Consider the following 13244-nt stretch of genomic DNA (forward strand, 5'->3'; position numbering starts at 1 on the left):
ATGCTTAAATGAAGCCACCTGGAACCAGAAAACTATGCAGGTCTGAGCTGAAAAGTGACAGCTACTAATGGTTGTCACAACCTGGAGAACCTGCTGCCATCTGCCCCCCTGCTGACTTTGGATGCATTTCCACCTAGCAGGGTCACTGCCCACAGCTGAACCTTTGCTCAAACGCAGGATGTTAACAGAGCCAGATATTAGGATAATGAAACAAAATTAGTGCTCCTGTCCAGAGACAGCTTGGGAGTGAAAGGTCCCAAGGATATATGAGAAGTTCAGCCTGCACCTCAGTAAGGAACAGTGAAATCACTTCTTGCAGTGTTAAAGGTTATCTGATACCGTTTCTGTGTCCTGCAGTGGACAAGATGACGGCACATTGGAATTCTGCCTTTTAAAGTTCTAGTGTTGAACATAAGCCTACATAGCTTTCAAACAGCACCAGCTCTGTGAACAGTACAAGTCAAAACTGTAAGCGTTATTGCAAAGTGCTGGATGTTCAGAGAGATTTACATCAGATCAGCCAGTGTCTCTTCCCTTAGCACTGTACCCTGCATTAGCATTTATTTCAGAAGCACTGTTTTTCAAACTTACAAACACAGAAGAAAATAAAAAAATAATTACCAATTATGAATGTTTCTGAAATTACATATCTGATTACTCGAATATAGTTACCTATTTGCCTTTTTTTCTTTCTTATATTATTTCTTTTTGAATTACTTAACAATGGCCTGTAAGGAACAGTTGAATTTTTACTTTGCTAATACTTGATGACGTTTCATACATTTCTCTTTCAAATACATTGAAAAGTAACTGTTCTGAAGCCAACTGCATATTTTTCAACAATTTCAACCTTTTATACCCTTTTATAATGGGCAGAGGACTGAACATGCTATATTATGTTGCACCTGGAACATTCACAAAAGCTTTATAGAAGCTTGCACACATCATTATTGAGTATTTCCAAATACATGATAATTCAAAGTCTAGAGTCTCCCCCAGAGCCTTGTCTCTGTCTTGCTCTTGCTTTCAACATGGAAAATATGCTGCTGCTTTACAGCAAACAATCTAAGCACACTGATCATTTATTATGATATACACTTTCTGCTAAAAAGGATAAGTAAAGAATGAAAGTTTTACATGCTTCCCACTCAAAAGACAATGCAACGAGATCGTAGAGTTATAGAATCATAGAATGGTTAGTACTAAAAGAGACATTAAAGATTAGATCAGAAAGGGACCTTAGTTCAAAAACACCTGTCATGGGAAGGGACACCTTCAACTAGACGACATTGCTCAAAGCCCCATCCAACCTGACCACAAACATTTCAAGAAATGGGGCATCCACAACTTCTCCAGGTAGCCTGTTTCAGTGTCTCACCAATATACATAGTAAAGAATTTCTTGCTAATGTCTAATCTACATCTCCCCTCTTTCAGTTTAAAACCACTCCCCCTTGTCCTATCACTAAATGCCCTTGTAAAAGGTCCCTCTCCAGATTTTTGTAGGATCCCTTTAGGAACTGGAAGACTGCTAGAAGGTGTCCCCGGGGCTACTTTTCTTCAGGCTGACCAAGCCAAACTCTCTTAGACTGTCTTCACAGAAGAGGAGCTTCAATCCCCCTGATCATATTTATGGCCCTTCTCCGGACATGCTCAAGCAGGTCCAAAAGATTTGGCAAGCCTTTTGCAGCCCCACTGTCCCTGGAGTTGTAGGCTTTGCAGGCTCCCTGAACCCCAACCCTAATCTAACAGGCATCTTGGATCTGAGGCTGAGGACCCCAGCACCAGGGGTGGCCCAGATGTGAAAGCTGCTGAAGGAGCAATGCTGGAGTAGTGCCATGCTCCCCTTGGCATGTCCCAGTGTCCCTGGACATGTCAGCTTTGTGGCTTTCTGAACCTTAACCCTAACCTAAATGAGAGCCTGGAGCCCTCTGAACTCTAATCCTAACCTTGAAAGCCATCATGGATCTGAGGTATCCCAGATGAGAGAGCTGTTGAAGGAGCAATGTTGGTGCCTATGAATATGACAAAAAGATACTGAACGTGATACGAAATCATACTTTACTGAATAGTGTACATTTCTTTAATAAACTGGAATGTCTTTAAATTCCATTCCAACACAGATCATTCTATGATACTATGAATTTTTGTATTGACAAATGTAACTTACGTAAGTAACTAATATCCTATGCAATGTTTTTATAGCAAATGCTTCCTTAAAATCTCCTATATCATTACCGGTGCTGTAATTGCTGACCTGATTTTCTGAAACACCTCGGATGATGACATTTATTTATACGCTTATAAGGACGTTTGGTCATACCTTTGGGTTGATGTTTGTTTAAACTTTAGTGTCATAAATGATATTCAAATTATTCCTGTAATCTGACATTCATAAATAACAAATTGCCTCTCTGAATCAAATATCCATGTTTGACCAGTAACTAATGCTAAACGGATATTTAAAATATCTTTTAAACCAATCTACGCTTCATGGAGACATCCTTGTAGCCTAGTTCACTCCCTAATCATTCTACCTTTTAAAGTCTGACATGCAGTTTGTGTACCCAACACTGAAAGAATTGACTCACTGAACGAGAAACACGTGTGCCTCAGTAGATAACATAGGGTTTTAAAGTAGCAAGGTGATTTCTTCCCAAAGAAATATGATGAACTAGTCCCCTTTAAGGGGGGAGGAATTTGAACAAAGACATTTACCATTTGACTAAACTGTTGAATAGATTTAGCTGAACTTCAAGAGGAGAACTTGTTCTACCTTTTCATTCAAGTAAAGTTCGTATCAAAGTCTACAAGTGCTTATTTTTCTAATGCCTTCTGTGAATACAGGGGCATACCTCACATGTTTCACATTCTGGATGGTACACTTTCCCAAATTCTATTTCCAAACCTGCATATGCTTTAAACTCCCCTAACAGCATGCTCAGCGTGCATTAATCTAGGTTATACTCTGCAGTACGGCTCTGCAGCTCCTATTCAGTAAATAGGAACACGCTACATCTTATCACTAGGCTTACCCTGGAGATGAGGTCCTGGAGATTATACCCTCCATGATCTTAAGTTCTATTCTACAGTATGAAATTAAAAGCAGTAGGAAGGGATTTTCTTTTTTATGGGCTTTGGACACAGCTAATAAAATCTGCTTAGCCTGAATGAGAAACAATATGAGGCATAGGCTTTGCTTTACAGAGATTAGGTTTGTCCTGGTATTGTTATGCAGACAAAGCAAGATGGAGACCTGCCCCTTCACACAAACAGTTTGTGAGTGGAAAATCTGCATTTGAATAGCATCCAGCACATGGGGTCTATAGTCTACAACTGAGGGCTTATATATATTATAAAATTATAGTTTATTAATATCAGCATTAATATTAATAGCAGGCAGCCCACACAGGTCACATACCTTCTACTAAATTAACAGAATGTTAAGTTATTCAGTAAGAGTCTTTCAGTTCCCTTGAGCAAAGGATCAAAATACTAAGAAAATTACTTCAGGACAAGTCTCCCTCACTGAACCTATTCTGTGCTGTTTTATCTGAGTGCTCAAAGTGTGGCCATAATATTAAGTACACGAGTGTGATCAGGCTAACTTTTCACTTAAGCTTACTAAAGTCATTCTATTCAGTTCTTAACCTTTTTATTGATAGCATTTTAAACCAGAAAGAGCCATTGCAGTAACCTGTTTTAAAGACTAGCAAAACACAGCCAGTACGTCCTCTTGGAATAAATTCCTACTTCAAGTCAAATAACTAGGTTAAAACCACAGCAGAATGTTTTGGAAAAGCTATTTCAAAAAAAATCCAATTTAATATTCAGAATTTCAAGTGCTAGGGAGGCCATCATAACCTTTCAATAGCTGTTTCTATGGATAATTACCCTCAGAATTAAAAATGTGTGTAGTGAATAGACCCTGGATTTGTGTGGTTTCAGCTTTCAATCAGAGGATCTTCATATATCTTCGTCAATTAAAAGCAAGTCTCTTCAATCATCAAGCTGCTGTTCAACACATATGTGCATAAAAGCCATGATTAAATCAACTTTTATACTGTTTGGTTTTTTTATTGTAAATAAAAAAAGAGACCTTCAGTCTCTTCCTACAGGGCATATTTTAATTGCTTCTAAATAGCATTATGACATTCCTCTGAGTCTTCATTACTGTTTCAATATCTTTCTTGGACTGTTGACACATGGACAGTGGGAACACTTTTTCAATTCAAAGCAGGCTGTGGCCAAATCTTTTTCAGACTGAACTAAATAAACCCACTTGAATCTGAACAATTTTATAATTTCATTTTATGATAAATTCAAGTTTATTTGTCAATAATCCTTTTTCATCCACTGCAACTTTTTTGAGTCAAGACATTGCTATCTGCTATTCTTTAGAAACAAAATACTTATTTCTGCACTTTTCATGTATTTCAAAGGAGTCTCCCAAGCTCCCTATTTATTCATCCCTGTATTTTCCAAGCAACTGTTTAAAAAGCCATGTTTCTAGCACTATACCTGTGGTGTCATAATCTTTCTTCTGTACAGAAATCTGACTTTATTCTTCTAAGGCCACTAGTTCAAGTTTTACAGATAGAACAATTCAAAATTAATCAATAATAATTCAGGGGTTTTTTGCTTGGGTTGATGTAGGAGAAACAAAACAAAGAAGAGGAACAAGCCAGAAAGGAAAAATCAGTATAAACAATCTTTATTCTAAGATCCTCCCCCTCAAATCACCAAACTGCTGGTTTTTAAAACACCTCAACCTGGTGCTCATGCTACCAAACTGCTCTGGAAAGAAAAAAAAAGGAGAGAGTCACATCTAAAACTGTGAGGTATAAACATGCAAATGCTTTCAAAATAAGGAGAAAATGAAAATCTTCCCAAAACTATTCTGTCAGCTCACAAAGCCTGGTGAAAAAAATAGAAGTCTAAGCATGTGTGCACTCTAGATAGCCTGGAGTTTCATTGACTCACAGAGTCAGAGACTAACAGGTTTGGGTTTGAAGAGACCTTAAAGATCATCTAGTTCCAACCCCCCTGCCATGGGCAGGGACACCTTCCACTAGACCAAGTTGCTCAAGCCCCCATCCAACCTGGCCTTGAAGCCCCATCCAACCTTTCCTGATATAAGAATTACATACTCTAGGAAAAAAATCACCTCTGTTTCAAGCTAGCAGTTTAGAGCAATTTCTAATGTGTCTGCTTTCTGTTAAACAGTAAGCCAAGATTATGGAAAGTAATTAGAGAATCCAGATGCCCAGACTCTGAGCATTTCAGAGTCCATGGTTTTAGAAACTGCTCAGTAGTTTCAGAATTCATGGAATCCCACTTCTGTGGTGTCTCAGACTGAACTGCACAAATCTCTAGCTGCTTTTAAAACTCTTAGCTTTAATGGCATCTATGTAATATGCAAAAGTGAATCTTAATTTAGTAATTGAAATGAAAGAGTAATAACTTGCATTAGAGATATTCAGGCTTCTCTCAAAAATTGGAATAATTTCATTTTTAGCAAACATCAGTCTACATAGTTAAATAATTTTAATTTTGATCATTTTATTGCAAATATTGCATTAGTCCTAATTCTTGAGCATATTAGCCCTGAAAAGAATCATTGTTTTTATTTAAAATAGGAAAAATTTAGACCTAGCAATCCTTTTTTCTTTTTCCTTTAAAAAAATAAATTAAATAGATTTTATCTTTAATCCCTTCTAATGCTGCCATAACAATGAGCATGACAGTACTTCCTGGGCAGTAATTATTTAACATTAATTCTGATAAGGATGTCATCTTGAATTGGTGTGGTAGAAGCCATGAATCACTGGTTATAGAAAAAAATCTATATTCTTTCTATGTGTCTTCTGCTGAATAATAGCTAAACACTTCAAAACCACTGTGTGAAAGCATTAACAAAATGTAGTCACTTTAAAAAGAGATAAAGGTATTTCTGCAAATTCAATATATATATATTACATTTTATTTGTGCAGCCCACGGCCCTGATTTAGAAAAGTATTTGAGTGATGTTCTTAGTTCTGAATTAGTACCTCAAATTTAAAAAGCTGAATATGTTTTTAGGTCTTTTGTCAGGTCCTAACTAACTAATGTACAAAATCAACATACTGAGATATATTACAAACAGTAACAGAACAGCAAGTACAGAAAACATGAAATGCTCATTGGACAGGGCAATGAAAGATGCTTTTGAATTTCATATTCAGAGGAAAAAATTATTAAGATATTTTTCTGTTTCTTCTAAGCTAGAAGGGGTTTGCAGACATCCACCTGAGATTCATAATACTGTTTTGTAGTGATCGTCATGCCTCTCTTTGTGTAATATATTGGCTCCTCCTATGAATCACAACATCATCAAAATCTCTCGTATGGAAGTCCAATTTGCCAGGGAAAAAAGCCCTTATAAAAAGAAATCTACGTACCCACTGCATACAAATAGGATTAATGTACAGTTAACAAGAACTGCATTCAAGAGGAGTTAACAGCATTTGCAAGATGTTTAATAGCCAGCATATGAAGTAATTCTGAGATGCAGCTGCATCTGGATCATTTTATAGCTTCTTTGTTCTTAACAGGATGCTCTCTCATATTACTATTTTATGTGCAGTTAATCAGCCTTAGAGGTCTTGTAAACTCACAGTAACAGCATTCCCAACCACACAGTGGATCAAGAAACATACGGAAAATCTCATTTCGCTCTTTAAAAGATAAAATAATTGACATCTGTAATCCTTTCTGTGTGAGGATAGTGTGCAAAACACCATAAAGCCAAATTCTAATTCACTTTAAAATGTGGTCAGAATTATTCATAGATATGACGTCTCTCTTGCAGGAGCAGCTCGGTGGCCCAGAGGTAGATTTATCACAATGGGAGCAGAGAAAGTTTAACCTTCCCATTAGTATGTGAAATAGGTACCCGCACACAATATCACTCCCACATCATCTCGGGAGCACAGCCCCCTCCCTGCGATTAGCACCATCTCCACTCCCTGAAATACAGGCCTGGGAAACTTGGCAGTGAATGCTAATTCTCATAGCGAGTTCACCTTGACGGCTTAGTAATATGGGCTGACTTTATAAAACAAAAGGGCATAAACTTGAACACCTCCACCTACTGACGTTCCAGTTATTTTAAAAAAGTGCCAGTTCCATGGTTTTTAAGGCTGAATTCTCATAACCTTGCAATGGGCTGTGAGCAAAGTGCTGACAGCATATTCTTTCCCTTCTGTAAATTTGTCGCTTGCTGGAACATCTAAAAGATTTCATATTGTTTGCACTGTGGTTGTGAGAAACTTGCAGCTGGAGAGACTGCACTCGAGAGACCCTCAGAAAGGCTGGATGAGAGCCGTGTTTCAGATGTGTCCTTCCACGTGGGGTTCTCATGTACTTGCCTACCCTGCTGTGAATTTTCTCAGCCCAGTTGGCAGCCAGCTTATTATATATTGCTGCTCTGCTGGCAATTACAACACAAAGCCAAGCTGAAACTCCACATGATGATCATAACACACTTTCCTGTGAAAGGAGGGAGAGATGCTGAAAACCAGCACATAATATTCCCTTTCTCCCCTCTCCTTCCCCCTGCCCCACCCCCAGGATATAAGCTTACTCTTCCCTGTCAGAATAAAGAAGTTTAGTTTGTGCATGAATGTGGAAGGCACCATTCACTGTACATAGTGGCAGGGGCATGTAAATGTGAATTAATCTGTGTCACTCAACTTTGAAGCCAGGGTTCAGTCCCTTATCCCTTTTGTCTTAGCCATGTAACTGGGGCTGACTGGCTAAAAGTACCTGGGACAAGGGAGGCAATTGAGAGGGAATTAAAATGTTCCAACAATATTGGAACAAATTGGAGAGGTGTGGGGGCAGTTCATTAGCCTGCTTAACAGGGCTAAGGCTGGACCAGATTTTTCATAATATAACTAAATGTGTGAAGCCAGTAATTTAAAATCAACCTTGACCTTCATATTTTCTAACAAATATCATATCACAGCAAAAAATGACTTTGTCAGCTTCCCAAGGATAAATGGAGGTAGTATTTAGAAAAGGTCAAATAAAATTGCCCTAAAAACTGTGTGATAAATCAAAATTCATTTTTGGTCTGAGAATACAGTATGCAAAAATGTCATTATGTTATTAACCTTCCAGCCAGCTACATGCATTCAGTGTTATATTTGTCTGGTAAGAAAAATCAAAGACCAGTATTTTTCACTCTTCTTTGTACTATAAACTGCACAGAATTATGGGGGAATGAACTCAACTTTGTTCTTGCTTCTAGGTCTCCACAACAGCTCAGTGTTTCATCCTGCTCCTCAATACAGATGTCCCATCTACCTGGAGTGAAAACAGAACTATGTAGGGGCCCTGTCTCAGTGGATCTTTGTAAGAGCCAAACTGAGCCTATTTTAACATTCAGGATTACTAATTAAAAATTCATTCTATTTTACTTTTTCTTTTAAGACTCTGTTAAAATTGACTAAGTATGATAAATAAATCTGTGAAGAAAACTGAATTCAAAATGCTTCCACAGGTATTTTTCTGATCAGAATCACATTTTTAAATGGTAGCTAAGTTTGTCTGATATGTGCTTTTCATTGCAATATCTTATTGTATTATCTGATTTCCTAATTAAAAAGGTGTGGTCTGCACCCATGACTATGGCCAAGATTCAGATCACTCGTTTCTTTCCTATCTTTTGTTCTGAAAAGACAGTGGTATGAAACATTCATTTACTAACCTTGATAGCATCTAATTCACTACTGACCACAGACTGCTCTCAGAAGCATGCATAAGAGAAGACATCAAAGCCAAACATTTTTAACATATTTTCTGATTTTTCAATTCAAAATATTCATGAAAGCTGCATATCTCCATCTATTAATGAAAGAGCACAGATATCTGTGCTGTAAATATTGTATGGACAATTATCCTTCTTCTGTGAAAAACAGCAGGCTCTGTGTAAATAGAGACTTCTGCATTTAGCAATAAAGCGAATAAAAACTTCAAGCTTCTAGCCAAGTGCAATGACTTGGAATCAGTTCTTGAAAGTTAACAGCTGATATTCATTTGTGAACATTTTGCTGTCGAGGTTCTGGATTGTCTATGGATGGCAATGTGCCCCTTGCAAGGTAATATGCTAGTTTTTCAGGACACAGCTGACAGTCAGCTGTGGGTTGAGGTGTGGAGAGTATATGGCACTGCCAAGGCCATCCCATATTTGCAAGAATAGCTTTGGTTTTTGAGAGAGTAACATAGCAGTGCCAAATACCCAAGCCAAAATGAGATACACGAACAATAGAAGAGAGGATGATGTGGTGGTGCAGGCACTTGACTCTGTCAGAGAGCGGATGATCTACTGTAGGTATCCTGGGCTGCCCATGAAGAACACAGGTGTCCAGCATATGCAGCAATAGGTACAGTCTTCAAGCGCTCATATATATACATCTATGGGAGAAAACTCTCTCAAGCATTGATAAGCTAGAGTAACAGAACCAGGATTCACATATTACATTTGCCTTGAGAAAACTGAGTTAGTCCAAGCACATGCTGTGACTGATTAGGGGATACTAGGTATGAAAGAAGCAACTTCAAAAGGTACATTATTTACACCCCAGTCATATTCTCAGTTTTTGCTGGTCATGACTTTTTCTGCCAACCAATGTACGCTTTTATGTACTTACATAACTTTTTATGTAACTCTTTAAAGTTGTGTTATAAAAATCTTCCTAGCAATATAAATTCTTAAGCTGTACAGACACAAATTGTATTCCCAAGATATTTAACACTCATGCTAATGTTTTGCTTTTAATGTAAGTGTTACAGAGACCTCTGTGCTAATTGCAGAATGTTAACCACAAGCACACCAAAAGTCAGAAGTAAAAAGATGAATAAAATCTAAGCACTTTCAATGTGATCAGCAAGTGCAGTACTGCAGTAGTACTGCATAAGCCCATGTCTTGAGCTTGACCCATTTCACGACTCTCCTGCAGCTGCTGAACCAACACTGGCACATGCGATTTACATCATACTGCTGATGGGAAGTAACTGAGCTCCTAGTCAATAAACCACCTAAATTTGTTTGAATTAGTAAGTCCTTTCTTAGGAAAGAAAAAAAACCCAAACAAAACCAACAACATGATACCACCACCACCCAGCTTAATTAACTAATTAATTAATTAATGATTGAGTTACCTGGGATGTAGGGGAGCAACAAGGAAAATGTGAGATACAAACCATGATAAAACCAGTAAATATAATATTCAATAAGATTCATGGCTATAGAACCACATAGGCATTCTGTATTATAATCCTAATCAGTATATCTGATGAGATATCATTGTAAATTGCACAGGTTATGAGATTCAGGGTGTTTTTCTAATGCTGATAAATTTCTATTTCTCTTAATGCCTTCATTATTCAACAGCATTACCACACCAGAACTTAAGAAATTATGTTATGTTTACTATTGACTTATTTACAGACTGTGTATTTTAATTGGATAATTCCATGCCTGACTAGTTTGTCATGTACTTAGATCCTTTACTGAAAATAAAATTCTTCAGCTACTGACAAACTGACAGCAGGTTTTTTGATAAATCACAGATAAATACTGTGATTAATTAACTTACAATTTACAAAACTTCCAAGAAAGAAAAAGTAACAATTGTATTTAAGATTTTTTTCCTACCTAATGTTGTGCATGTAACCAAAGAATATAAGTGAAGAAAATATTACTTCTAAGAGTTATTTTCTCCTCTACAGTTGGTAAAGAAAGACAGCAACATCCTGAGGTCAACTCATGTTACTGGGGATGGGACTGCCTCCTGGAGATGCTTATCTCTTTTCACTGCTTATTGAAGAAGCCTATGATAAATACACTCCAAACCTACATACCTTGGTTAATCTAAAGTCAGGATTATCTGAAATTCTGTTGAAGAAAATAACACTCTATTGCTCAATGAATCAGGGTAGCTGAGCTAACCCAAGGGGCTTCCATGTTCGGAGCAATCTGACTCCGAATAAATCCATATAAAAACAAATAAGTTAGGGAAGGTCAGCTTTCATCTACAGTTCTTGACTGCTTAGTTTAGTAGCTTTTTTTTTTTTTTTTCCCCCTCTGATGAGAAATATACACTAAAACTAGTGCAAAGAGTATAAAACTTGTATAGGAGAAAGAGGAATGCATTTTTTTCCCCTGTAATGGAAACAAAGAGGTAAGGAATCTTTCAATTTGTGTAGTTACTCTCTAGCTCAGAAAGTAAGTTTTGACACAATCTAAACTTTTAGTCTCGAGTACATGGTTGAAACTCTTATTACTGGACATACATAATATCAGACTGATAAAATTGTTTTTAAGTACTCTTTAAGTCCACCACAATGTGAAGTAGAGTGACTGACAAGGCTGCAGAGAAGAGAATACATGACCAAACAGCTCTTTCCCTGTCACAGTATGGCTAGGCTAGTGTAGGCTGTTACTTACAGCTACAGCTCCCCTTGAATGTCGTCTACCGTCTCCTTCCTGATCGTAGACAGCTTCCTGAGACAGAAGAGATTTTTCTCACAGTAACTCAGTTTATACCTTTCTGACTACACAATACAATTTATGGAACAATCTGAAGTCAATTCTCTCATTAGCTAAATCACATGCTTTAAGATGAGACACACTGAAATGCTCAAGAACATCCCAAAAAATGGCTGTTTGTATTTACTGAGACAATAACTCCTTCACCAGCTTCATTTCATGCTCTGTATCAAAAAGCAAAACCCAGTAATCTATCAACTTTCAGGAAAACAAAACAAAACAAAACAAAACAAAAAAAAAAAAAAAAAAAGAAAATTATGGTGCCGGGGGTAAAACCACTCCCCTTCTGCAGATTGATAATACTCAAAGGCAAATCTACCTGTCTAAATGGAATGTAACTACTTGGTAACTTCAAAATAACAAAGCAGAACTTTATTGACATTCAAAGGCCACATTTATCTCTACTTTCTTTTTCTTCCCCCCCCCCCCGTGGGGTCTTTGCTTTAAATAGTTGGACACTTGGGAAAAAAAAAAACCTCTTTTACAAATAGCTCTGCTTTATTCTCCTGAAATTACACCTGTTTTCAGATCCTACCAGCAGCAAATCCTACCATTTGAACATTGACAGGAGCAGTTCTTGGATGTTTTATGGCTGATACCTGCCAATGTCTATTTCTGACTCTCTTCACTCCCGGTACAGGGACCGGGATAGGGATGGGAGATTTTCACTTTTTTCCCCCCTGATTATTGCTCTCTGACCACCATTTAATTTGAGGCAACTGCTCAAAAATCCTCACTTTTACCTCATGCCAAAAAATTAGGAAATATGTTTGACAGCAATCAGAACAAAATTAGTTGTGAATTAGGATATAGATTCCTATCTTGGGTAAAGAGTAAGACAAGAATATAATGTTGGCAATTAAAAAAAATTTAAACAGGCAGACTGACATTTCTATACTCAGGTATTACTTGTTTCAGAAGGTACTAACCAACAGCTGTTAAGTTCTTACCTATCATACTTGTAGTTATGCTGTAATGTTACTGTAATGTAATTTAAAGGTTCTTTTCCCTAATGATTGCTAAGAAAATCAAATTGCAATTTTGTTATAAGTATGCATAACAGCTGAACTCTTTTGTCACATCACCCATTCTTTAATTTACAAGGTCTCCTTATTCTAATAATGAATAACCTATATACACCTGTAGCAACAGATTAAAGAGGACATTTTCCATTTCAATTCCACAGCAGTCCCACTTTTTATAGTTTGATTTCAGCAAAATGAATTATGAAACACCACATTTTATATATAAAGGAAATTAAGGTTGATTCTGTCTAAATTTTAATCTTTCTCCATCATCTTCAAAATTAGCTTCTGATCACTGACATATTGCATACTTGGATGAATACAGGTTATGCAAGAAGACACTATAATTCTGAGTTTAATCAGATTTTTATTTGTTAAGAAATAAGTAATATAGAGCTAAGTGGGAGGCAAAAAGTAACCTTCTGGGCTCCTAAGGAGAGCATCATCACTATTCTTAACTTGTCTCATGAAATTCTAACCATGATTTATAAATACCAACTTAAAGAGTAATTTGAAAATGTAAACCAGAAGTTCATTTAAAAGAAAATAGATACTGCAAACACAATACACAGGTGTGTTTTCTGCAGTTGGGAAAAAGTGAAGAATGAATGACTTTTATTAAA

At 37.0% G+C, this 13244-nt stretch overlaps 1 protein-coding gene and 1 long non-coding RNA gene across 2 annotated transcripts in view; one reads left to right on the plus strand and one right to left on the minus strand.

The window, feature by feature from the left end:
- Positions 1–8376, plus strand: part of LOC115603904 — a 50379-nt gene extending 42003 nt beyond the window's left edge. Inside the window, exon 3 of the long non-coding RNA XR_003990041.1 lies at positions 8294–8376. This is a non-coding gene — a long non-coding RNA (uncharacterized LOC115603904). The remainder of the gene's footprint in view (positions 1–8293) is intronic.
- The window catches only part of GPC6 (glypican 6), a 737424-nt gene that overhangs the window by 294531 nt on the left and 429649 nt on the right, over positions 1–13244 (minus strand). The gene's annotated exons all lie outside the window — the stretch shown is intronic.

This window comes from Strigops habroptila, chromosome 2, assembly GCF_004027225.2.
Source record: "Strigops habroptila isolate Jane chromosome 2, bStrHab1.2.pri, whole genome shotgun sequence".
Lineage (NCBI taxonomy): Eukaryota > Metazoa > Chordata > Aves > Psittaciformes > Psittacidae > Strigops > Strigops habroptila.